Source organism: Cryptomeria japonica, chromosome 3 (assembly GCF_030272615.1).
Source record: "Cryptomeria japonica chromosome 3, Sugi_1.0, whole genome shotgun sequence".
Lineage (NCBI taxonomy): Eukaryota > Viridiplantae > Streptophyta > Pinopsida > Cupressales > Cupressaceae > Cryptomeria > Cryptomeria japonica.
Genome location: NC_081407.1, coordinates 717337612 through 717364354, shown reverse-complemented (window position 1 = coordinate 717364354; position 26743 = coordinate 717337612).

The window sequence follows — 26743 nt, the reverse complement described above, 5'->3', positions numbered from 1 at the left end:
AGCCATAAGAAACTCATTCATGTCTCTTATTCTCCTGAGGCCAAGACCCCCCTTTCTTATAGGTTTACAAACCTTACCCCACACAATCAGATTCATTCTCTTCTTCTCCTCGACCCCTGTCCACTGTTGGGTGAATATTTTGTCACCAGCGTACTAATGAAAAAATATATAATTCACACAAAGCTATGCTAACAAATTAATCTCCCCTCTCATCAAGGGGAGGTTCCCTATGAAATTTCTCCTCTAATTAATAAGAAATTAAATTTGCTAGTTGGTGTTGGGCATATAACTCTCTTTTTTCAGAGTTTATGTATTCTCCCTTCACCTGGTTACAATTTCTCTATCTCTTTAGATACTTAAAGAAAAGAACTATGAATCTAATAAACTACACCAAGAGTTACTATTAAGCAACACAAAGTCTCCTTGAAGGTAACACTAACTCAAACTGATTATTACAAATCAAACAGTTAGAAACATAGCTTGTAGCTCAAAGTCTTCAAGTATAAATTTCTAATCCTTTAAACTACAAGTAACTGTAGCAATACAAAGCTTACCACTAGTTACTTAATTTATCATAAGGTTTCCCAAATACGCTAAGAGCACACAGTCTACTTGCACGATTTAGGAGCTCTTTAACTCACATAACAATATCTTCAAGAACAAAGAAATAAAGAACATATATATTCAATGGACATAGGAACATTAAATTATATAAAAAAATTTCTTGATACAACACAAAGTTTGAGATCAACAAAATTGTTTTCTTTATTTGCTTGATAGAATTTTCACCACAAAAGCCCAAAGTCTTAGTTGGGATAAAAATTCTGTAGAGTTTTGCTAAGCATAAAAAAGATAAAATATTTACAAAAGAGGTCCTCCTTATATAGGAAAAGAAGTTGAGAAAAAGGTGGGCACAATTGACTTATTCAACTGCACAGTCCCATTTTACTACAACTACTACAGAAAGAAAATGTGCAGCTGCACAAAAATTGACAACATCTATTGGTGCAACTGCATGAAGAAAAGGTGCCAAAAGGGGGTACTTCATTCTTGATTCTCTTCTTCATTGGATTTACTTGGAGAAAGGTCAGTTATTCGCCAAAATATGCAACATTTTCATCATGAAAATTGACATTCACCATCAAATCGTGAGCTTCAAAGATCCAGAAAGATGCCTAAAAGATCAAAATTACCCTTAGACAAAAAGATAGAAAAATCAGCATATCGGGTTTTAAAACCCGATTTGCACTTGGGTAGGTCAAGGCTGCAGGTTGGGTTTTAAAACCCGATCTGCAGTTGGGCAAAACATAGGTTGCAGGTCGGGAAAAATTTCCCGACATGCACATAGGCAAACTTGCAGGTCGGGAAAAATTCCCCGACCTGCACTTAGACCGGCAGGTCGGGAAAAATTCCCCGACCTGCACTTAGATCGACAGGTCAGAAAAAATTCCTCGACTTGCATATAGATTGGCAAGTCGGGAAAAATTTCCTGACCTGCACATAAAGGCAGACCTGCATGTCGGGAAAAATTCCTCGACCTGCACTTAAACCGGCAGGTCAAAACTGCACTTCGGGTTTTAAAACCCGACGTGTAGGAAAACACAAGAAACACTGCATTTCAGGTTTTAAAACCCGAAGTGTAGACAAAAGATAAAATAAAAGATGAAGGCAAAAACATGAAAATGACAAAAATGAAGATGCAAATCGACACGACTTACGAGGGAAGTCGACCGACCTTGGAGGATGTAGGCTATGAAATGGACACATTTCATAGGGTTTGTACCATGATTTTAGCCGCACTGAAATCGAGGACAACAACTAACTCTAACTGGGGGAACGAGCTACAACACTTGAAGCTTGTAGAATCCAGAACTCCAAGTGCCTATATCCATTGGGCTATAGACTCAAGCAATAAAGACACAGACAACAAGACTGACACAAAGCAACCAATTGAAAACAAGACAAAAACTTATGCAACTACACTTATTAAAAATGGAAACTAACCTAACCTAAACTAACTGACCATATAAACCATCCTAAATGAAACCATTCACGGGCTCACAAAAGTAGCTGCCTTTCTTTAGGAACTTGCATTTCCTTGCATGATCATTAGCAACCACAACCTATAGAAGCACGAACAATTGTACTAGGACTTGATGCACACTCCTTGGAAGATATGAACAAATTCACCTTCCTCTTGAAATGAATCATATGTATTGCTACTCCAAAGTAGATATTTGAAACCAGATTGCTCTTCCTTAGCTGAAAATGCATGGTTGGCCTCTTCCTCAAGTGTATCTTCAAGCTCATGTACAAGTGGAACCTCTGGCTCTCCATTGGCTTCCAACCAAGCAAGATGTCTAATTGGACATCCTCTTGATGAGGCAAAAACAAAATTCTTCTTGTTGATTACACCTTTATCAGTTGCTTTTTCAATTACAACCTCATGCTGAAAAGAATGAGTTTCTTCATGTGAGTCAATTGAAAACATGACTGCATTTCTTACCTCAACATGTTGTTCACAAACTTTAGATTTGAGAGGATCGCCAACAAGACTTGAACAAAACTCTTCTATAGTACTCATGAAATGATCTTCATCAAGTTGTGGGGTAGGTCTCTTATGCATGATATGTCTGAGTTCATGACCTTGGAACATGAATGCATTCATTTCAACTTGACTGGGATCTTCTTGCATGTGCACCTTTTCACATCTCATGATGTGATTGTCTTCCTCCATGGTACCTGGCATGGTCTTTTCTTTTTGTTCAATAGCTTTCTGGAACTGCATAAACCAAATTTGAGAGTCGCCAGCTACGTCTGTTTCCTCCTCTTGGAATAGACCAACAAGATCACTTTGTTCAGATTCAAAGTCCTCCACTGTTGCATTTGTTGATGGTGCCTCAAGTGCAAGCCCTCCTGGTGGCAAAGGAATCTTGTCTTGATTTCTAGCTACATAATTAGGAGCAGTATTTGGATATGGCCTCCTAGGAATGTCTTCATAAGGGAAAGAAAATACACCTTGAGCTATTTGCTTTTTGAGGCCAAGCAACTCATTAGCCAACCTTTGCACCATGGTATCTTCTCTCTTGGTAGACCATGATCCCAAAGAAGAGTTTTCTTTGGACCCATTTGGCTCTATCTTTATCTTACCCGCAAGGATAATGTCATCTTCAACCTCAACTGCTAAGGTTTGTGCAGCTACAAGGTTAGCTGGAACTACTCTTCTCAACAAGAAACTCACCTCAGGTGACTAAGCATTCATGAAGAAGCACTTCAAATTTGCAGCGGTAAGCTGAGAAGCAACCGGGATGCGGTTATGCAGCTTGTTGAATTTAGCAACAAATTCCCACATGGTCTCTTGCGGTTCTTTCTTCCTTTGAGTCAATTGTGCCAAGAGCGCATGCTCATCTTCTGCAGGTTTGAACCTTGCCTCAAACCTTGTTTTGAGGCTAGCCCAATCTGTGATAGAATTATTTGGCAAATGGTAAAACCAATCAACAACTACACCTTGTAAGGTTTCAATAAATAACCTTATAGATACATCTTCATGCTCAACTCCTAAAACACCACACGCAATATAAAATGCAGCGATGTGTTCATCAGGATGTTGAGCACCATCACCCAAAAACTTGGGAAAGTTCTTCTGCGAACTTTTAGGAAGAACATGTAAGGGTGGAGTCAAGTTCAATGGACCAAAAGCATTCCCCCAAGGAGCTTGAGCTACCATTTTACATATCCTTGGTGAAAGTTTGATAAATTATAAGGAAAGGAATTACAATGAATAGGATACTGGTATACTTCAACCAAAAGCATGAGGGTTTTGGATGCATATCGTATCCCCAGCAGAGTCACCAAAAAACTGTTGGGGGAATATTTTGTCACCAACGTACTAATGACAAAATATATAATTCACACAAAGCTATGTTGAGAAATTAATCTCTCCTCTCATCAAGGGGAGGTTCCCTATGAAATTTCTCCTCTAATTAATAAGAAATTAAATTTGCTGGTTGGTGATGGGCATATAACTCTCTTTTTTCAGAGTTTATGTATTCTCCCTTCACTTGGTTACAATTTCTCTATCTCTTTAGATACTTAAAGAAAATAACTATGAATCTAACAAACTACACCAAGAGTTACTATTAAGTAGCACAAAATCTCCTTGAAGGTAACACTAACTCAAATTGATTATTACAAATCAAACAATTAGAAACTTAGCTTGTAGCTCAAAGTCTTCAAGTATAAATTTCTAATCCTTTAAACTATAAGTAACTGCAGCAATACAAAGCTTACCACTAGTTACTTAATTTATCAGAAGGTTTCCCAAATATGCTAAGAGCACATAGTCTACTTGCACGATTTAGGAGCTCTTTAACTCACATAACAATATCTTCAAGAACAAAGAAATAAAGAACATATATATTCAATGGACATAGGAACATTAAAATATATAAACAATTTTCTTGATACAACACAAAGTTTGAGATCAACAAAATTGTTTTCTTTATTTGCTTGATAGAATTTTCACCACAAAAGCCCAAAGTCTTAGTTGGGATAAAAATTCTGCAGAGTTTTGCTACGCATGAAAAAGATAAAATATTTACAAAAGAGGTCCTCCTTATATAGGAAATGAAGTTGAGAAAAAGGTGGGCATAGTTGACTTATTCAACTGCACAGTCCCATTTTACTACAACTACTACATAAAGAAAACGTGCAGCTGCACAAAAATTGACAACACCTATCAGTGCAACTGCATGAAGAAAAGGTGCCAAAAGGGGGTACTTCATTCTTGATTCTCTTCTTCATTGGATTTACTTGGAGAAAGGTTAGTTATTTGCCAAAATATGCAACATTTTCATCATTAAAATCGATATTCACCATCAAATCGCCAGCTTCAAATCCAGAAAGATGCCTGAAAGATCAAAATTACCCTTAGACAAAAATATAGAAAAATCAGCAGATCGGGTTTTAAAACCCGATTTGCACTTGGGTAGGTCAAGCCTACAGGTCGGGTTTTAAAACCCGATCTGCAGTTGGGTAAAACCTAGGTTGCAGGTTAGGAAAAATTTCCCGACATGCACATAGGCAAACTTGCAGGTTGGGAAAAATTCCCCGACCTGCACTTAGACCGACAGGTCGGGAAAAATTCCTCGACTTGCATATAGATCGGCAGGTCGGGAAAAATTTCCCGACCTGCACATAAAGGCAGACCTGTAGGTCGGGAAAAATTCTCCAACCTGCACTTAAACCGGCAGGTCAAAATTGCACTTCGGGTTTTAAAACCCGACGTGTAGGAAAACACAAGAAACACTGCATTTTGGGTTTTAAAACCCGAAGTGTAGACAAAAGATAAAATAAAAGATGAAGGCAAAAACATGAAAATGACAAAAATGAAGATGCAAACTAACATGACTTATGAGGGAAGTCGACCGACCTTGGAGGATGTAGGCTACGAAATGGACACGTTTCATAGGGGTTGTACCACGATTTTAGCCACGCTGAAATTGAGGACAACATCCACAAAAAAGACCTTTGAATTTTTTCAATAGCCTTCGCAAACTTGGCAGGAATTCTGAATATGCTGATGGCACAAAGAGGAATACTCTAAAGAGTAGATTTGAAAAATTGAACCTTTCCAAATAGCTAGCCTCCTATGAAATTTATCCACAAGAGCACCCCAAAAAGAATCAGGAGGGACTTGACATAAAGGGAGCCCAAGATAGGAAGCAGGAAGATTCCCCAATTGACACCCCAAAATGTTACTTATTTTTATCTGTCTTCTTTCTGGAGTGTTGATGAAATAAACAAAGCTTTTAGACCAATTTAGCAATTGACTAGTGGCTGACCCATAACTGCCCAATGCTTTCTTTAAACTCCTAGAATATTTTACTGAAGCATTCCCCATAATAATGGAATCATCCACAAATTGCTGATGGGAGCAAACTTGATCTGCAGAAGAAGATTTCAATCCACAAAACTCTCCCTTCTCAACAAGATTTTCAATGAATCTTCCTAGACATTCCACCATGTTAATAAAAAGAACCCGGGAAAGAAGATCCCCCTATCTGAGACCCCTTGAGGATTTGAAGAAGGGGGAAGGAGACCCATTGATTAAGACAGAAAAAGAAGCATAAGAAACCAATTGCAGAATAAGACACATACTTCTAGAGCTAAAACCAAAAGCAGAGAGTGTTAGGGTTCCCACAGATACTGTGAGGGGGGGGGGGTGAATCAGTATCTGATCGGTAATGAGATTTTCTTAAGATAGAACATGCAGAACATAAAGTAACAGTATACTGGTATGCAAGAATTAATGTAAATAACAGAATCAAAAACATCCACATGAAAAGAACACCATAACACAAGATGTTTAACGAGGAAACCCGGTGTGGGAAAAACCTCGGTGGGATTTGTGACCCACAATATTCACTTACTGGCCAATAAGAGAATATTACTTACAATAGGGGCCTGCACATGCAAGAAGGCCAACTGCCTAGAGCACACTGTTCAATAAGAAGTCACACTGACTTACAATGAGGATTATGCAAATCCAATGATCTGTACTGCTTTACAATAGCATCTTCAATGCCAGATTCAGTACCGGTTCTTGCTTTGTTCTTTACATATACCCTTGACCTACAATTCGCACATTAGGTCTGCCTTATAATTTTCTTTATGCTTCCTATCCATATCCTACAAATGACTACAATGATCTCTTTTATATACAAGAGTCATTTTACAATTTTCCAAGTCGGCTTACAATAATAAACAAAATATTACATATCAAAAATCCTATTGGCCTCTGTGCCGGTATACATGTTCTCTTCTATGCCGGTGTACATCTTCTGTGCCAGTGCCGGTGTAGATTGATCTTGCTGATGCTGGTGCACTGTCTTGTTTGAATAATGCTTTGCCGGTATAATGTCTTGCCGGTGCCATAGGATTGCAAGGTTGCCATCAATGACAAAACTTTCAATCACATACAATGTCTCATTGGAGTGTCTATGCCAACAATCTCCCCCTTTGGCATTGATGGCAACACTCATGAGAAATTTCAAAAGGATATCCAAAAAAATTTGTAGACCAAAAATGTTACCAAAAATGTGAGAACTCCCCCTGGGCATATGATCTCTGTGTTTTTGAATTTTCTCATTCTACTACTCCCCCTTTGGCATCAATGATAAAGGTTAGTAGAGTTTGTAGTTGTACCAATCCATGACCTCAACCTTGTAGTTGGGTAGTTATTATTTGAAGAAGATCTCCCAAAATTAAGTTTATGCCATCCATAAACTTCTTACTGTCTTTTATTGCTATCTCAGTTCTGTTTATTGTACCGGTGAGATACTACAAGTGCTCTGCCGGTGTTTTGCTTCCCTGTTTGAGTGCCTCTAAGATTTCCTTCTGCAGAGATGCTAAATAGTCCAATCTTGGACTTAGTTTAGATCTCAAGAGTTTTGCCTTGTTTATTATTTTCTCTTTTTCTCTTTCCAATTTGAGTACTTCTTCCTCAAAATTTGTTATCTTTTCCTCAAAAACTGATAATGTATCAAGTGAGTTAACAAAATTATCTGCAAGTTTATTGATCTCTTCCTGTACCTTTCTCATATTTTTGTCTACATCTATGGTCAAAAAGTTTGTCTTACAGGTGTCTTTGTACATAGTTTTGTACTCTTTCAATAAATTGCACAGTTCCGGTAGAAGTGTGTCAAATTCCCTGTTACACTTCTTTATTCCTTCCTCAAAGAATTTATGTTTCTCTTTTTCTACAATTTCCTTTATAGTTTCTACCTTTGTTTGCTCAAAATTTCCAAAAATATATTTACAAAGTGTATCCAACTGGCCTAAAGAATCTTTATTGTTTATATTACAATTAGGAGCTATTGATTTAAAAAATGGAATTGAATCATCTATTGCTTTATAAGCTTGTGAGCTATAATCAGTTATTTTCTTGATAGATTCAAGTAATACCTCAGTCACATTTGATGGTGACCCAACAAACTGAGTGCCGGTGGAAGTGACCATGCTAGTATTGACCTCTGGTAGGTTTTTTTGTGTCTCCATCTCTTTAAGCACTGGTTTTCCTGCATCATTTCTTATCGGTGGCATCTGTTCTGGAGCCTTTAGCTCTATTGGTTGCTCTGTTTGTGTTTCAGATTCCATCTTTTTCTCTGTATCTGCTGCTGGTTGCTCTGTGTTCCCTGTTATCGGAGGCTCTTTGGATATACCTGATTTATCTATTGTATCCTTATCCACCACTATGTTGATCTTTTGAGTATCAACATTCACAGTATATAGGACCTCAGGATTAGGATTATTATCCTCTGTATCCATACTCTCAGCTGTCGGTTGATCTTTAGTAGTTGTTGTTTTTACCGGTGGAGTATTTAGAGGAGGTGGGGGTAAGTTGTCTCTAATCTTAATACTTGGTGGTCCACCAACTTTACCTTTCCCTTTGTCCTTCTGATATACCAGAATGGGCTTAGGATTCCTATATTCTTCTTGTTTTTCTTTTTCAACCAAGAATATATCCCAACCATTTTCTATTTCCTCTGAAACCTCTGTAACTCTACCTGCCATCAGTGAAATTTGCTGGTGTGCAGTGGAAAAAACTATCCGATTTGCCTGAGCTATCAGATCATCAATTTCCTTAGGTGAGTTAACCGGGTATACTGCAAGTAGTTTTTCTATTTTAATTTTCTTATCCAATTCAATTATTCCTTGCCTTCTGGCCTCAAGTTTTTAATATAGTTCATCAGGAATTTCATTTAAGACTTGCAACAAAAACTTTTTATACATGTCCATGTATAATATAACACTCTCCTCAACTTGTCCTTTCTCATCATCTGATAGGGTGTCATAGATTTTCCCTATGTTTTTCAATTTACCTTCCTTTGTGATCTCATTCAGTAATATATCAAGAGGGGCCAAGTCAGTGTTTGTCTTTTTCTTCCTTTTGGGGGTCAGCTTCTTCTTAGGTGTGACCTTTCTGACTGGAGATCTCACAGCTTGTTGCTTCTGTCTTGTCCTTCTAGGTGAAGGAGTGGTTACCGGTGAGGTGTCTCTTTTCCTAACAACTCTTTTAAAAGTTGTTGGCATATCTCCTTCTGAGGAAGTACCTACTGGTGATAGATGAGTTTCAAGTTGTTGGGTTGCCAACTCATCTTCAGTTATGCTGGTTTTCTTTAATACATCTTCCTTTATGGCTTTTCCTTGTCTTGATCCTTTTCTCACAAATGCCTCAACCTTTTTTACTCTCTTCTTAGATTGAATTTGACTTTCTATGGTCTCAGCACTACCAAATACTTCTTCCTTTGGTTCATTGGGGGCTTCCAGAAGTGCTTTGGCATAAGTTTCCACTATGTGGTCATCTATTTCATACCCCATCTCTATTACCCAAATTGTCCTTGGGATGATTGCTTCCATCCAAATCTCATCCTTTTTTTATTACAAAACACATATAATCCTTGTATTTGTTGACAATTTCCTGTGATAGTCTGATTCTTTTGTTCATTCTGACCTTTAGTGCTTGAAAATACTCATTGATATTCTTTTCCTTGTTTTCACCCATGTTGTTGAATAAGTCTGATAATTGTTTTCCTACCGGTATGTCGAATCCAAAATCCTTGTTGCCTATACCGGGAGCCTATTTGGTTATATGTAGCATTAAGCATACAAGTAAATTTCCAAATCTAAAGGTTCCTTTCTTATCTTTCTTGATTTTTCCTAGGTTATCAATCAATTCATCTTTTAACCATTCGCAAACATCAATTTTCACATTGTTCTTGACCATGTCATAAGCACTCTTTATGCATAAACTGAAAACTGAGTTAAGCCTATTAGCATGAGTTGCTTTGTACCCTAAAATCATGCTAATGAATCTCACATTTGTATCAGTTACATTATTAACCCTCAATGATCTCTTGTCGGATGTTGCACCAATTAACTTCGTTACTAGGTTATTGGAGACCTTCTTAGTCTTGTTAGGTCTGTTACTGGTGGAAGGTAACCCTATTACTGCTTTCACAACTTCCTTTGTGATTTTTTGCACTGAATCAAGCCAAAAGAATGAACCATGTACCCTGCTTAAAACTATCCTAATCACTTCCTTGGGAAATTCAGGAATGCAGAGGATTTCAGTGAATCCTAGGGTTTCAACAACTTTATGTTCAGGTTTCACATTTCCAGAATTGTCACATATAACAGTCTTATACATGTTTTTGATTTCTTCATCACCTAATTCCTCTATGTTGCAATGAATATACATTCTAGGGTCTTCTGCATAAACAACACCTTTTGGAATTTGGGAAAAAGCACTTGTATTGTCAGCTTTCTTATCTACCTTGGGAACTAGCTCAAACACGGGCCTAGGGCATTTTATAACCTTGACTACTATAGGGTTTGCTATGAATTCAGGTGCAGAGGAGGATGCCATGATGATAAATACCTTTTTTTCTACCTTTGAATGGATTGATTGCTGAAGTGCTTTGCCTCTTTGCTTGAAAATGCCTTAGCTTGGAAATCTTCACACTCTCTGAAAGTTTGAATGTTTGGTGAAGTGAAATGGAGCCAAAACCTTATTTTATAAAGTCTTTTCTGCTACCTACCACATTAATTGCTTGCTGGTAATGTATTAGCTCAAGTTTATTTGCTGGTAATGATTGATTTTCAACTTCTTTTCTCTAACCAAGGGAATAATAGCACATGTGTCATTAGATTGCCAAACCCTCAAGATAATTTTCTTCAATTTGATGAAGAACATCCTACTGGTGGAGCATTGCTTTGTCCTGCCGGTGGAGCATTGCTTTGTCCTGCCAGTGGAGCATCATATTGTCCTGTCGGTGGAGCATTTGTTGGTTCTACCAGTTGAGGAGTATCCCCAATATTTAGATCACCTTTTCTAATCCATTGCTTTGAGAATTCTCGCTTAACCTCTTCAACCTTTTCTTTACCTTTCAAACTAGTACTTTTGTTGTCTATCGGTGTACCTTTACTTCTACAAAATTTAGCAATATGACCAATCTTGTTACATGCATAACAAGTTACATTATTTTTCTGAATAGCTTTCCCATAACCTATGCCGGTTTGTGTTATGCATTTATTTGATAAATGACCAAATCTTCCACAAACATAACATCTTACATTCATTCTACAATTTTCAAAGTTATGACCAATTTTGTTGCATTTGGAGCATTGACCGGTGGGAGGATTGATGTTCTGATAATTCCTAGATCTACATTCATTTGCCCTATGACCATATTTATTGCAGTTAAAGCATTTTCCATTGAATTTGTAAGTATTAGAAGGTCTTACCGGTTTGCTGTGATCCTGGGTATTTGCAGTACCAGAGCTTTCTCCAACTTCAAATCCAATTCCAAAAGTGTCACCTTTGGGTTTTTGATTCTTCAATAAGGTACCAAGTTCTTCTGAGCTTTTCTTGAATTTTTCTTTATGTTGATTTGCAATTTCCAATTCCCTTTCCAAGATTTCTTTTTGTCTCATTAGTTCATTCAAGTCATTCTGAGTATGCATCAGATCTATTTTCAACATGTCATTTTCATAGCTAAGTCTTGTGTTCTCATTTGCTGCATCACTTAGTCTCTTGGTCAATTCTTCTTCATTCTTCTTTCTGTCCTCAATCTCTTTGCAAAATCTCATAGTCATATCCTGCATTTCATTTTTTGTTGTCATGATCTCTTGTTTCAATTTGCTTATCATATCATTTACTGATTCCTTTTCATCATTCTCATTTTGCAATTTTTCACAAAGTTCTCTTCTCTTATTTCTTGTAACAGTAAGATTTTCTTGAAGTGCCTGAATAATGTCCTGAGCTGCTTTTAAATCATCTTCTAATTTGATATTTTTCAACTTCTCTGCATCATAGTCAGTAAGAGCTCCTTCAAGTTGCTTCATTAGATTTTCCATCTTTACCGGTGTCAAGATCTTCCTCAAGCTGTTAAGCTTCTGAAAATAGAGGACCAGGCTCTGATACCAATTGTTAGGGTTCCCACATATACTAAGAGGGGGGGTGAATCAGTATCTAACCGATAATGAGATTTTCTTAAGATAGAACATGCAGAACATAAAGTAACAGTATACCGGTATGCAAGAATTAATGTAAATAACAAAATCAAAAACATCCACATGAAAAGAACACCATAACACAAGATGTTTAACAAGGAAACCCGGTGTGGGAAAAACCTCGGTGGGATTTGTGACCCACAATATTCACTTACTGGCCAATAAGAGAAATAGTTTTCAACTATATATGTAACTTGATTTTAACTTTGATTTTTGGCCTGATTTTGCCCTGACGCCCTGCGATGTGGTAGCCTCTAATTGGCTGATGGGGTCCACTAGGTGCCACCTCAGATGACACCTCATCACTCCACCACGTGTCTGCCTCATCACTGCCACTAGGTTGTTTTCTCATTACCACGTCATCACCATGTGTCTGCCACCTGTGTGCCACCTCAGCGCCACTGGACAGGACCCGCGAGCTGGACTGCCATGTCATCTTGCCACCTATCTTTTGCCATTTCACAGGGTTTAACTGGCGTGCATCTTTGAGTTCCGAAGTCACGCAGGCCATTGGATCCTCTACAAGATGCATGCACTTTAACTCTTCGCAATTTCGTGAACCTTAACTGGCGAGCATCTTCCTTTCACAAAATTGCGCCGACCGTTGATCTCCTTGGAACCTGCTCGACCTTTACCTATTTTTGCTGTTTCACAGGGTTTAACTAGCGAGCATCTTTGGCTTGCGAATCAATGCACTTCGTCGGATCCTCTGGAACCTGATCACTAGTTAAGTCGTCCATTCTCTGCAAAATTCGCCTGCCTCAGGATCGGTTCCTACGTGGGGTCCACCTGGTCACCGCCACTCAGTCAGCCTCCTTGGTCGCCTTGGGATCCATGCCCATGCACATGGGGTCCACTTGGGTGCCCACCAGCACCTTGTGTCAAAAGTCTCTAAGCTTTGACACTATGTTATGGTGGAGCCTTAGTTTTAAATGTTAAAAATTCCCATTTCCCAGCAAATGTGGGACAAAGCATTTCGCCTAGGACTGCACTTTTGAAGGTTTTCAATGGTGCCAATGGTGTTCGCTTGAGTATTTGAAAAATTGATCTTTGTATCCTTGTACATTATCACTCTATTCTTGCTGAGTATTGTTATCCCACGTTGGCTCTCTAAATCATTGGAATCCATAATTTATTTCATGAGCAAACAAAATGACTATCAACACCTTCTATGCAGGAGGGAGGATTGATTTCATTTTGCATTTGTTTTAATCTCTCTACAGCTTCAGACATGCCCACGCAGAGGAGAGAACCTGGCTTTACAACTGCAAATTGCATTGCTTGGAAGGAGAGATTAGCCTTTGATTTTCAATGCAGAGAGGAGAATACGGAGCCATTTACCAATAGCACTTGCATCCTTGTCTGGCACGTAGGGGAGGGTTATGGCTTTTAGCCTGCCCAAAGCATTTTCTGAAACTCTTTTTGAATCTCTCCTCATCCATGCAGGGAGGGGCTAGGCTCATAGCGTGGAGTTTGAAAACCCCCACGCAAGCTGCCAAATTCCATTTGGTTTCGACACTTCTCTCTACAGAATGCTGGCAAATGTATTTGCAGAAACCTCCTTAGCCATACCACGTAGGGGAGTTTCATTGGTTTCCATGCTGGGGAGAGAATTTTCTATGTTTGCATTTACCATTTGCACTTGGCTAAAAGGTTCTCTATTGCATTTGTGATCTGCCCAAATACCACGTGGGAGGGGAGAGCACACAAATGTTTGCATTGGGAGTTTTGCAGCCTATTCCAATCACCATGCACATGCTACAGAATGTAGCACATGGGGGGATTTTGAATAATGTTTGCGTAGGCTTGAAAGCTTTTCTATGGCCTTTTCAATGCCTTTTACACAACCACTTACATAGAATAGATTAAAATCTATCATATTAGAATTTAACTTGGACGATTACAATTTAAGGATAATCTGATGACAACCACTCATAAACCAGGAAGGATTCTATCACATAATTATTGAGGCATCATCCTTTCTCTTGTATCGACTACGCTTATTTATCTTGTGTTCACTTAATCTTCTTCTACAACTTTCTTGATAATACAATGACAAGATCATCCTTGTTTTCTTAATTTGTGTGTTGTAGTGCCCCTTGTGATAGTTTTGTGCATGTTGTCATGCAAGTGCAATAAGTAAGTTTTGTTTACTTATGACTCCAATGCTTTAAAGGTTTCCACGCTGCCCTTGTCACCATGGTGAATGCATGTATTGTCTCAGTAAGGTGTAAATTGGGTATTTAGCGACACTATCTTATGAGAGGGTTGCAAACAATGAACTTTCCATTAAGCTGATTCAAAACAAATTAAACCTCCTGTAGATGCTATTGGCTTCAACACATTTTACTAAGCCCACATGGAACTTTAATGTGGTGCCACTTAGACACTTCTGTGTCATACGCCATCCCTTGTTCAAACTTTGAATCTACCATGTAGAACCATGGAGCTCAGGATGGCACCTCTGAAAGAAAAACATGCAGAAAACTTGGAGAATCTAATGCGTCTATACCCAACTTGGTTCTGGAAGATACATGCTTTTCTTTAAGACTATTTCACCATAAAATTGATGCACAGGCATGAGCCAGGTCAGGCCCCAAAGTGGGTCCGACTAATTTTTTTTTGTTTTCATGCAGTTGACCTCTAAAATACCTCAGGAACCTTAAAATTATCTCTGGAATCCATCGGCACCATTTTCGGATCATCGGACTGAGTTTTGCAACTTTCAGGCACTTGCGCCACATTTTCGCATTTAATCGCAAAGATGTAATTTTCAAACTTGTCAAAACACTTTCCTAGACCTCGCCATCTGACAGGCATGTACTCTGATATACAAGGATGAACTCTACCAAACGGTTTCTCAAAATGAATCTCGAGCGAAGAGATATTAATTGTCAAAAATGACCAACTAGCTTTGTCGACACTGCGGCCCTGATGAAGTCAATGTTCTGGCAACACATGATGCCTTTCTCAAAAATATCAAACAACCTCCATAGACCCTCAAATTTGAGACATAGGTACCTTGAAGTACATATTAAAACTTAGAATTCTCAGTTTGACCAAAAGTCTTTCTGGGTGCAAATGGTGCGTTCATGAAGATAGCTACATTAATTGATATAGCAATGAAAGTGCGAAAGTCTGAAAATGATGGCTCAATGAACCCTTTTGAAAACCAACTAAACAGATTGGTAGGAGCCTGAAACTGGAAACATGGCTTTTCATTTATACCAATAATAACCCAGAACAAACATTCTAACATGACACTCACTGAGGCAACTTTTACACTTATGCAAAACAGGGCTCCGACTAGCAGCTGAAACAGGGACTAGTCAAACCACACAAACTGCAAATGGATTGATCTTCGAAAAATGAGAAAATGGATTCATTAAGACTTGAAACTTTGCAAGATGACTCACATTTATGCATAAAATTCAATCCATTTTTAAATTCTTCATGAAAATCAATAGGGAAAAAGATGTAAGCACTCAAAGTAGGCCACTCAATAAAATCTGCATTTGTGCCTAAAATGCACTTTCAGCTCACCCCTTGAAATGGGTACCTGATCAACTAATCCAAACTAAATTCTAAAAGTTTCAAATCACTACATATGTCAAATGAAGGTGTAGGAAATGTTTCTCGAGCCTTGCCCTTCGAAAATCAACTGGCTCCATTTTGCCCTCTCTCTAACTAGGCCATTCAAACTGACTCATTTGGAAATGCAAAGCAAAATTTTGAAATGGGCCTCTAAACTTGACTCAAAATTAATGAGTCCCAACATGCTCAACACTAGAGCTATGTTGAGAATAATTATGTTGTCCCTACCGGTACTCTCACCGATGATCAAAGAAGAGAAATTCAGGAGAATGGGCAAGTCATGAAAGCTCTTATCAGTAGTCTATCTAATGTTGAGTTTATAGATGTTCAGGAAAAAGACAATCTCAAAGATGTGTGGGATGCTCTGGATTCTATCTATGGTGGTGATGAGCATGTGAAGCAAGCTAAGGAAGAAAACCTTAGAGTAAAGTTTGAAGACATGCGGATGGTTGAAGGAGAGACCATTCAACAATATGGGATAAGGATTAAAACTGTTGTTGGAGACATAAAGAGTGCAGGAGGTACAATGGATTATTCTACCATTGTTAGCAAAGTTTGAGAACCTTATTACCACTCTATGCAATAAGGATTGCCGCTATTCAAGAGTTGAGATCTATTGACAAGACAAAGGTGTCACTAGATTCCATCATTGCTAAGTTGACCACATATGAGCTAAACAATTATGATGACAGTGTTCTGAAGACTGATTCAGCCTTTAAAGCATCTGCTGCACTATCTAGAAAGGGTAAAGAAGCCAGTGCCAGTACCAGTACCAGTTGGGAACCAATACAAAGGTAAGCTCCCTTTGAAATGCTTTTCTTGCAATAGGATAGGACAAATTGCTATCAATTGTCCTAATAGTGATAATAAGGACAAACCAGAGAGGTACAAAAAGTTCAAAGGAGGAAATAGGAGAAACTGTCTTGTTGCAATTGATGAAGGTGTCACTGATGATGAATCAAAAGATGAAGAAAACGAATACATAGTATTTGTAGTTGTTAAGGAAGATGTGTCAGACAAGAAGGCTCTTGTCTCCCGCTTTGATAATTCAAATGAGTGGATTATTGACAATGGTTGTTCTCACCACATGAACTGTGACCGGAGAAAGTTTATGTCTCTGGAAGAGTATGATGGAGGTGTAGTCCAATTTGGTAATGATGCACCTTGTAAGGTAAAAGGCAAAGGGTCCATCTCTCCAAATGGAAAAAGTAGTGTTGATAATGTGTATTGGGTAGAAGGTCTCAGGCATAACCTTTTGAGTGATGCTTAGCTGAATGATAAAGAACTCACTCTGGAATTCAAAGATGGAGTAGGAAAAATAAAAGGAAATAGTGGTGAACTGATGGCCACCGATATGCAGACCAAAGGTAACTTATTTCAGTTAAATACAAATATCAGTCAATGTCTAATGGCTAAGTTTGATGACAGTTGGATATGGCATAGGAGACTTTGCCATGTAAATTTTGATAATATTGTGAAGGCCAGTAAGATCAAGGCAGTTAGATGATTGCATGTGCTGAACAAACCAGAGAATCCTTTGTGCAGAGAATGACAACTGGGGAAAATGTCTTCCTCAACCTTCAAAGGTAAATGTTTCACAGCAGATAATTTACTTGATCTTGTGCATACTAATTTGTGTGGTCCTATGAAAACTAGGAGTGTTTAGGGAGATAGATACTTTATGATTCTTAATGATGATTGCTCAAGAATGATGTGGGTCACATTCTTGAAAGACAAGTCTGAAGCTTTTGGAAAGTTCAAAGCCTTCAAAGAACTAGTTGAAAAGGAGAGTGGTGAGAGGATCAAATGCCTTAGAACCAATCAAGGAGGTGAGTTCACTTCTAGAGAATTCAATTAGTAGTATGAAGAGAACGACATCAAGAGGCAACCGTCTGCCCCCTAGAATCCATAGCAGAATGGCCTAGTAGAAAGAAACAACCGAACTGTAGTTGAAGCAGCCAAAATGATGTTGATTCAAGGGAAGGTTGCTCACACCTTTTGGAGAGAAGCGGTGAGCACTGCAGTATACACTATGAACCGGGTACTCATCAAGAAAGGTAAGGATAAGACTCCTTATGAGTATTGGACTGGTAAGACTCCTATAGTAAGCTACTTTAGAGTGTTTGGTAGCAAATGTTATATCAAGAGGAGTGAACACCAGAGCAATGATTCAAAATGTGATGAGGGAATATTCCTAGGGTATTCCACCAAGAGCAAAGCTCTCAAGTGTTTTAACAATAGGACTCAGAGAATTGTTGAAAGTATCAATGTTAGAGTTGATGAAACCTTTGAGAAACCTGAGGAAACCGACAGTGAGCCAGCGGTAGATGAACCAGTTGCAAAACAACCAAGTACAAGTAACTATGCTTCTACACCAGTAGTTGCTGAAGTAGTTGCTGATGAAGATGAGGATGTAGAAGAAAAACAAGAGGAATCAGTTAAGATCATTCCTAGGTATGTAAAGCTTCATCATGATCCAAAGCATATCATAGTAGATAAGGATGTAGAAATTCTTACAAGAAGAAAGGTCAGAGAAAATTCTTGCATGATTTTTGAATTTGAGCCTAAAACATTTAAAGAGGCACATAAAAATGAAGACTTGGTTAAGGCTATGGAAGAGGAACTTGACCAGATAGAAAAGAATGGTATATGGTCTTTGGTACCCAGAAAAAATGTTATTGGCACCAAATGGGTTTTTAGAAACAAACTGAATGAAGATGGCACACTGGTAAGAAACAAAGAAAGACTCATATGTAAGGGATATGCTCAAGAAGAAGGAGAAGACTATGGAGAAACCTTTTCTCCAATAGCTAGTTTGGAAGGAGTTCGAATGGTTCTTGCATATGTAGCCTTCAAGGGATTCAAAGTGTATCAAATAAATGTGAAATCTGCATTCCTGAATGGAATACTTGAAGAGGAAGTGTATATAGAGCAACCAGATGGGTTTTCCCTATCAGAAGATAGTGATATGGTGTGTAGGCTACATAAAGCCTTATATGGATTGAAGCAAGAACCTAGAGCATGGTATGAACGTTTACACTCCCATCTTGTGAAGATTGTATTTGAAAGAACAAATGAAGATAGCAATATCTATCTGAAGTCAGAAGGAGATCAGATTCTGATCTGTGACGTTTTTGTTGATGACGTAATTTTTGGTGGAGATGACAAGACGAGTCATGCATTTGAAAATGAGATGAAGAAGGAATTTGAGATGTGACTGATCGGAGAGATTAAGTTCTTCATTGGACTACAGGTTCAACAAATGAAAGATGGTATCTTTATCACTCAGTCCAAGTATGTCAGAGAGGTGTTGAAGACCTTTGGCATGGAAGATAGCAAACCGATGATGACCGGTTGTAAATTGTCAAAAGAAGATGACTTGGCATTGGTAAATGAGAAGGATTACCGGTCAATGATTGGTAAGTTGCACTATGTAATACACAACAGACCGGACATAACACATGCAGTGGGCATTGTTGCACGTTTCCAGAAAATTCCAAGAGAATCCCACTTGGTAGCAGTCAAGCGGATTCTTAGATATCTGAAGGGAACTATAGACTATGGATTGTGGTATCCATACAATAATTATTTCAACCTCAAAGTGCTTACAAATGCTGATTGGGTTGGTAATGTGGACGACTGAAAGAGCACAACTGGTGGTGCATTCTTCCTCGATGGTAGACTAGTCTCATGGATGAGTAAGAAGTAGAGTTGTATCTCTCAGTCTATAGCAGAAGCAGACTATGTAGCAACATTTATGAATTGTACTCAGACAATTTGGATGAAGCATGTATTAAGTGGTTTCAAAGTCCCTATATCTGAACCGGTGAGTATATTTTGTGACAACACAAGTGCAATTAATATTTCCAAGAATCTGGTTTTGCATGCTAGAACCAATTACTTCGAGCTCAAGTATCATTTCTTGAGGGAGAAAGTTTAGAACAAAGAGGTTGTATTAGAACATGTTTCCAGTCAAGAGAAGTAAGAAGATATATTCACCAAGCCTCTACCGAAGGCTACATTTACCTATTTAAGAGGTGAATTAGGGGTGTTGCCCCTTCAAGAGGTGAACTAAAGGTATTCGCTCCACATTTGTCAGGTATTCCTTGTCAAATCCTTTCAGGATTGGTGTGTTGAAGGATTCTACTCCTCAGGGGGAGGAACATAGTGGAACATTGATGTCTGTGCCTCCACTTTGGCATTGTTGTCAAAGGGGGAGAAGATGTGAAGCAAAGAGATATCTTTGTATATTACCATCAATGCCAAAGGGGGAGATTGTTGGCATATGTGTAGAGTTTGATGACATGATGATATTGTATGTTTTCATTGATTCAATATGCTAAAGTATGAACTGGTATATTGAAGAAATCAAACTATCAAAAAGAACCAGTATGATGGTATGAAGTGAACCGGTATGATGATGTGAATGGGTATATGTGAAATGGTGAACCGGTATGTTGGAATGTGAACCAGTATTGGGGTTCATTTGATATGACTATCAGTTGGAAGTCTCAGCTTCAGGGTTTCCGGTTGATGCATTTCAAGTCTGTGTGATTCGACCAACGACATCCTATGATGGGTTAGCATTGAAATGAAGATCATATCATGTTGCCACTTCAGCCTTGTGTGCATGAAGAATTTCCTTGAGGATCTTGCATAAAGAAGATTGATCCTATCTACCTCAGGAATGTGCGAAGTCTCAGTAAACGGTGGAGAGCGCGTGATAGGTTATCAACTTCCAGAAGCGGCAAAGAACGAATGATGGAGAACATCTTCATATTTGTTCAAGATGGTTTTACACTATGCAATGTGATTAAACAGTCAGGATTGGACCGACTGTATTGTTAACCTAGATGCTTAGGGTTTTAGGTTTTCGCTACCGACCTAATTGTTGTATATAAGGTTGATGATTATTTGCATTGTGAGGTTGTTGGCAAATGGTTGTGTGTGTATCCAAGTGAAGAGATACTTGATTCTTGCCAGACCGGTGCAATGAGTAGAGATCTACTGAGTGTAATTGCAGATGTGAAGGAACTAAAGTGGATCTGCCTTGGCATTAAGTGTTGTTATCAGATCATTGTATTACCTATTGACTTGTAACCATTTCAGCAGTTGGAAAATCCCTTAACCGGGTAGCTTTAACATGATTTTTGTAAATCCTTTAACAGGGTGACTCAAAATCATTGAGTTCTTCAAATCCTCTTGCGAGGTAATCTTTAATAGGGTTCTAACCTTTAACCGAGTATTTAGCCATCCCTTAACCGAGTGATCCCTGGAAGGATCAATTCTGAGCAGAACCTATTGTAAAGTCCTTAACCAGACTAGGCTCCTAACAGAGTGGACTTCAGAAGAGTTCAAAGAACAACTTGTGGGTATTCATCCCCACTGTGGTTTTTCCAAGTTGGGTTTCCACGTGAAAATCAGTGTGTTATGTGTGATACTTTTTCATGTGATCTCTTAGTGTTTTCTATTAAGTGGTAAAGTATGTTGATCTAGTTGTCATTATATTTCTGATGATCTTTTACTTGTTTAAGCATATGGGTGAAGTGGAAATGAGTTATTAGGTTTTGTGAAGATCTAAGTGTTACTGGTTTATGTCTTTCACAGTCCCACTGTGTTTTACCGGTAGTGCCCTATTTTAGCTTGGTGATGTTGTTTACCAGTTAGTGCAGTATTTGTAGTCAAAGTGGTTTAAGGAAGTTTTTGTCTATACTGATTCACCCCCCCCTCTCAGTATCTGTTGAGTATTTACTGTTCATCATTGTTCATCAGCGGATTCTTAGATATCTGAAGGGAACTATAAATTATGGATTGTGGTATCCATACAGTAATGATTTCAATCTCAAAGTATTTACAGATGCCGATTGGGCTGGTAATGTGGATGACTGGAAGAGCATAACGGGTGGTGCATTCTTTCTTGGTGGTAGACTAGTCTCATAGATGAGTAAGGCAAAGTTGTATCTCTCAGTCTACAGCAGAAGCAGAATATGTAGCAACATTTATGAACTGTACTCAGACAATTTGGATGAAGCATATATTAAGTAGTTTCAAAGTCCCTGTATCTGAATTGGTGAGTATATTTTGTGACAACACAAGTGCAATTAATATTTCCAAGAATCTGTTATTGCATGCTAGAACCAAGCACTTCGAGCTCAAGTATCATTTCTTGAGGGAGAAAGTTCATAACAAAGAATTTGTATTGGAACATGTTTCCAGTAAGGAGAAGTTAGCAGATATATTCACCAAGCCTCTACTGAAGGCTACATTTACCTATTTAAGAGGTGAATTAGGGGTGTTGCCCCTTCAAGAGGTGAACTAAAGGTATGTGCTCCACATCAATTAAGTATTGCATTGTCAAATCTTTTTAGGATTGATGTGTTGAAGGATGCCACTCCTCAGGGGGAGCAACATAGTAGATCATGGATGTTTGTGCCTCCACTTTGGCATTGTTGTCAAAGGAGGAGAAGATGTGAAGCAGAGAAGACATCTACAGTTTTGAAGACATAATATAGAAGAGATTGGTCAGAAGATGTGAAGCGGAGAGATATCTTTTAATATTGCCATCAATGCCAAAGGGGGAGATTGTTGGCATATGTGTAGAGTTTGATGACATGATGATATTGTATGTTTTCATTGATGTCAATATGTTGAAGTATGAACCATTATATTGAAGAAATCAAACTAGCAAGAGAACCAATATGATGGTATGAAGTGAACCGGTATGATGATGTGAATCGATATATGCGAAATGGTGAACCGGTATGTTGGAATGTGAACTAGTATATGCAAAGTTTGTATCGAGGTTTCATTTGATATGACTATTAGTTGGTAGTCTTAGCTTCAGGGTTTCCATTCGATGCATTCCAAGTCTGTGTGATTTGACTGATGACATCTTGTGATGGGTTAACATTGAAATGAAGATTAGATTGTGTTGCCACATCATCCTTGTGTGCATGAAGGATTTCATTGAGGATCTTGCATGAAGAAGATTGATCTTATCTACCTCGGGAATGTGCGAAGTCTCAGTAAACGATGGAGAGCACATGATGGGTTATCAACTTCTAGAAGCAGCAAAGAATGAATGATGGAGAACGTCTTGAGATTTGTTCAAGATTGTTTTACACTATGCAATGTGATTCGATGGTCAGGATTGGACCGACTGTATTGTTAACCTAGATGCTTAGGGTTTTAGGTTTTGGCTACTGACCTAATTGTTGTCTATAAGGTCAACGATGATTTGCATTGTGAAGTTGTTGGAAAATGGTTGTGTGTGTATCCAAGTGAAGAGATACTTGATTCTTTCCAGACCGATGCAGTGAGTAGAGATCTGCAGAGTGTGATTGTAGATGTAAAGGAACTAAAGTGGATTTGCCTTGGCATTGAGTGTTGTTATCAGATCAATGTTTTATCTGTTGACTTCTAACCATTTTAGAAGTTGGAAAATGCCTTTACTGGGTAGCTTTAACAGGATTTATGTAAATCTTTTAACAAGGTGACTCAAAATAATTGAGTTCTTTAAATCCTCTCACAAGGTAACCTTTAACAGGGTTTTAACCTTTAATCGGGTATTTAGCCATCCATTAACTGGGTGATCCCTAGCAGGATCGGTTCCTAGTAGAACCTGTTGTAAAGTCCTTAACCAGACTAGGCTCCTAACAGAGCGGACTTCAGAAGAGTTCAAAGAACAACTTGTGGGTATTCATCCCCACTGTGGTTTTTGCTAGTTGGGTTTCCACGTGAAAAATCAGTGTGTTATGTGTGATGCTTTTTCATGTGATGTCTTAGTTTTTTATGTTAAGCGGTAAAGCATGTTGATCCAGTGGTCATTATATTTCTGATGATTTATTACTTGTTTAAGCATATGGGTGAAGTGGAAATGAGATATTATGTTTTGTGATGATCTAGATGTTACCGATTTATGTCTTTCATACTCTCTCTATGTTTTATAGGTAGTGCCCTGATTTAGATCGGTGATGTTGTTTACCAGTTAGTGCAGTCTTTGTAGTTTAAGTTGTCAAAGAAGTTTTTGTCTATACTGATTCACCCCCCCTCTTAGTATCTATTGAGTATTTACTATTCATAATTATTCATCATAATCAAACCTGAACATAAGATTGTGGAAAATTTAGGGTTCGTAGACATCCTTCATATGCCTGAATTCTAAGATGAAATTGTTTGATATGTTCTTAGTAGAGTTCACGGTGAATTCTTATGGCTAGACTCAGTTTACAATATCACTAAGGAAGCAATTAGGGTTGATACAAGTTTACCCTCTAGTGGTACAAGGCCTAAGAAGAAGAAGAAAATTCCAAACAAAGAGGTTATGAACTTAATCGGTGCTACATCTGATAATAGATCACTCAGGGTTAGTGACATAACTGATAACAATGTTAAATATGCTTGTATGGTTATTGGATATAAGGTTGCTCATACAAATATGTTGAATTATGTTTCCAGTCTATGTATTCACAGTGCTTATGAGATGGTAAAGAACAATGCTCAAATTGACATTTGTGAGTGTTTGAAAGATGAACTAATAGAAAATTTGGACAAAATCGAAGGTGACAAAAGGGAACCTTCAAATTTGGGAATTTGATTGTATGTTTAATGCTATACTTCTCAAAGGAGATTCCCGATATAGGCCACAAAGACTTTGCCTATGTTATTTCATTTGGAAAACAGATTAAGGAGGCAATTACCAGCATGGTTCAAAAGGAGACAAGCAGGTAAAGGATTACTTCAAAAACTTTCAAGGTAAAATGAAGCAAAGGGAAAGAATCCCTTAGATTGATAAATATGAAAAATAGATATGCTTTGTTATTAAGAGAGATGAAATATGGATGGAGGCACTTAAACCTAGAACTATCTAGGTAACTGAGATGGGATATGAATTGGATTCAAACATTTTGGAATCTTATGCCAAGATACTTCTAGATGCTCCACCGGAACCTAGTAAAAATATCTTTGGCACTGCTAAGACCATAGAGAGTGATGTTGCTATTTAGAAGCAAAGGAAGAAAAGAGATAAAATATTGAAAGATGCTTCAAAGTTTGTTGAAGTTTTTACAAAGGGATTGTTGAAACTTGATCCAATGAGTGGCATTTCTGCAAAATAAAGAAAATCTGAACAATAACTGGTAACACATATTTCCCTTGTTGTTACTTCATCCGACCTTGATAGTGACAAGGCTGCAGAATTTAAAAGGGTGGATAGGAAGAAGAGAAAATCCTCATTGGCAACTGCTCCATCACCTAAGAAGACAAGGAAACTTAGAAAGAAAGAATAGGCTGTGAGAGAGCCTAGTGGTTCGAAGAAGAAGGTTACACAGAAGAAACTAGAACAAAAGGTATCTGATACTCTTTCCCCGAAAGAGATTGTTAATGAAATAACTCAGGATGGAAATCTCAGTAATATTAGTAAGTTTTATCACTCTTTTAAAGATTCAAATAAAGACACTATTGAAGAGAGCATAATTTTGTACTTAGATATATATAAGAAAGTTCTTATTGAAGTCATTGATGTTCTCCCTAATGACTTATATCTGAGACTTGAAGCTAAAAGAATGTCTACTGTGGAATTGGATAAGAAATTGAAGATTGAAGCACTATTAGTTGTTCATCCAGTTAAATCTAGACAAGAAATTGATGAATTAATAGTTGAAGCTAACAGGACTGTTTTGGCAAGTGGTCATTGGCAAGTAAGCCTCATGGCCGACAGAATAAAGGAAATAGCAAATGAGACAGCAGATAAATGGGATATTTTATTTGTAGAGAAAGAGAAAAGAGAAGAAAATGAAAGACAAAAGGTCGACAAATCTTTTACTAAGGTATACCAAAATGGAGATAAAGGAAAGAATAAGATTGGCAGTGTACCTGAATTCACAATAAAAGATAGCTTACCCCCACCGGCTCAGGACATGCCACCGATAGTAGCAGAGACACCGGAAGATGTGCAGAATCTGACTGAATAAAAGATATCAGAGGAAGTAAAAATAGATGATGTTGATCCCAAGTCAAACATTCTATTTACAATGAATGTTGACACTCAGAACATCAATATTCTAATGGATAATACCTCTATTTCAGAACGTTTTGAGGACAATAAATCTAAATCTGTAAATGTTGTGATCTCTGACTCACCGGTCAAGGTAGTTGACACTCATCAAAATGTTGAGATACCGATAGAAAAAGAACAAGAACAGATAGCATCTAAATCGGTAGAGAATAAGAGTGAGAATGAGGATAAGGAAATGGTTAAGGTAGTTGAACAGATAATAGGAGAAGAGAAGAAACCTAATGCAAAACCTAGCACTTCTCCTAGTACTTCCATTGTGGATTTCAGATTAAAAACTATCACCAAAGTACTTTTGGATTCTATAAAAAAAATAATTGAGTGTAATGCCTTAGCATTCAAGGCTATAGATGACTCTCTACCAATTTTGCAAATGATTGCACTGGAGTGCAAGGTAGATCACATTGTTGGCTCAATAGGTAAATTGGACACATTGTCTAAATTCATTTCTACTAACATTTAGACATTAGACAAAATAAATGAGGAGACTATTCAAAAAAGAGTTAATAAGTAAAAGGAAGATTTTTTTGGTAAAACCATAAAGGATTGTACTCAGTAGATTGATTCATTGCTACTGGCATTAAATCCCACTATTTTGGAATATAAGGAATTATACTGAGAAGCTTGCAAACCTCATCATTTAACTAAAGATATTGATGATCAAATCAGGAAAACTCAAAAGGAGATTGATGATATTGTAGATAACATAATTTATTCTTTGGAACTAACATTGGTCTTAGATCAGGAAATGGCTATTCATGTAGAAAAGATTGAAAATCTAGAAAAAGAAAAGGCTAGATTGAAAATCAAAACCCGAGAGTTGAAGAATAAGCTTTGTCCAAGATTGGACAATCTACTAACTCACTAGAATGCACTATCCAAGGCAACAATTCAAGGAGACAGATCACTGGAACAACAAATGCCCTATCTTACCAGGATGATCAGGAAGATTGATGCAATAATTACCGACAGTACAAAGTTCCTGCAGGGTCTTAACTTGGT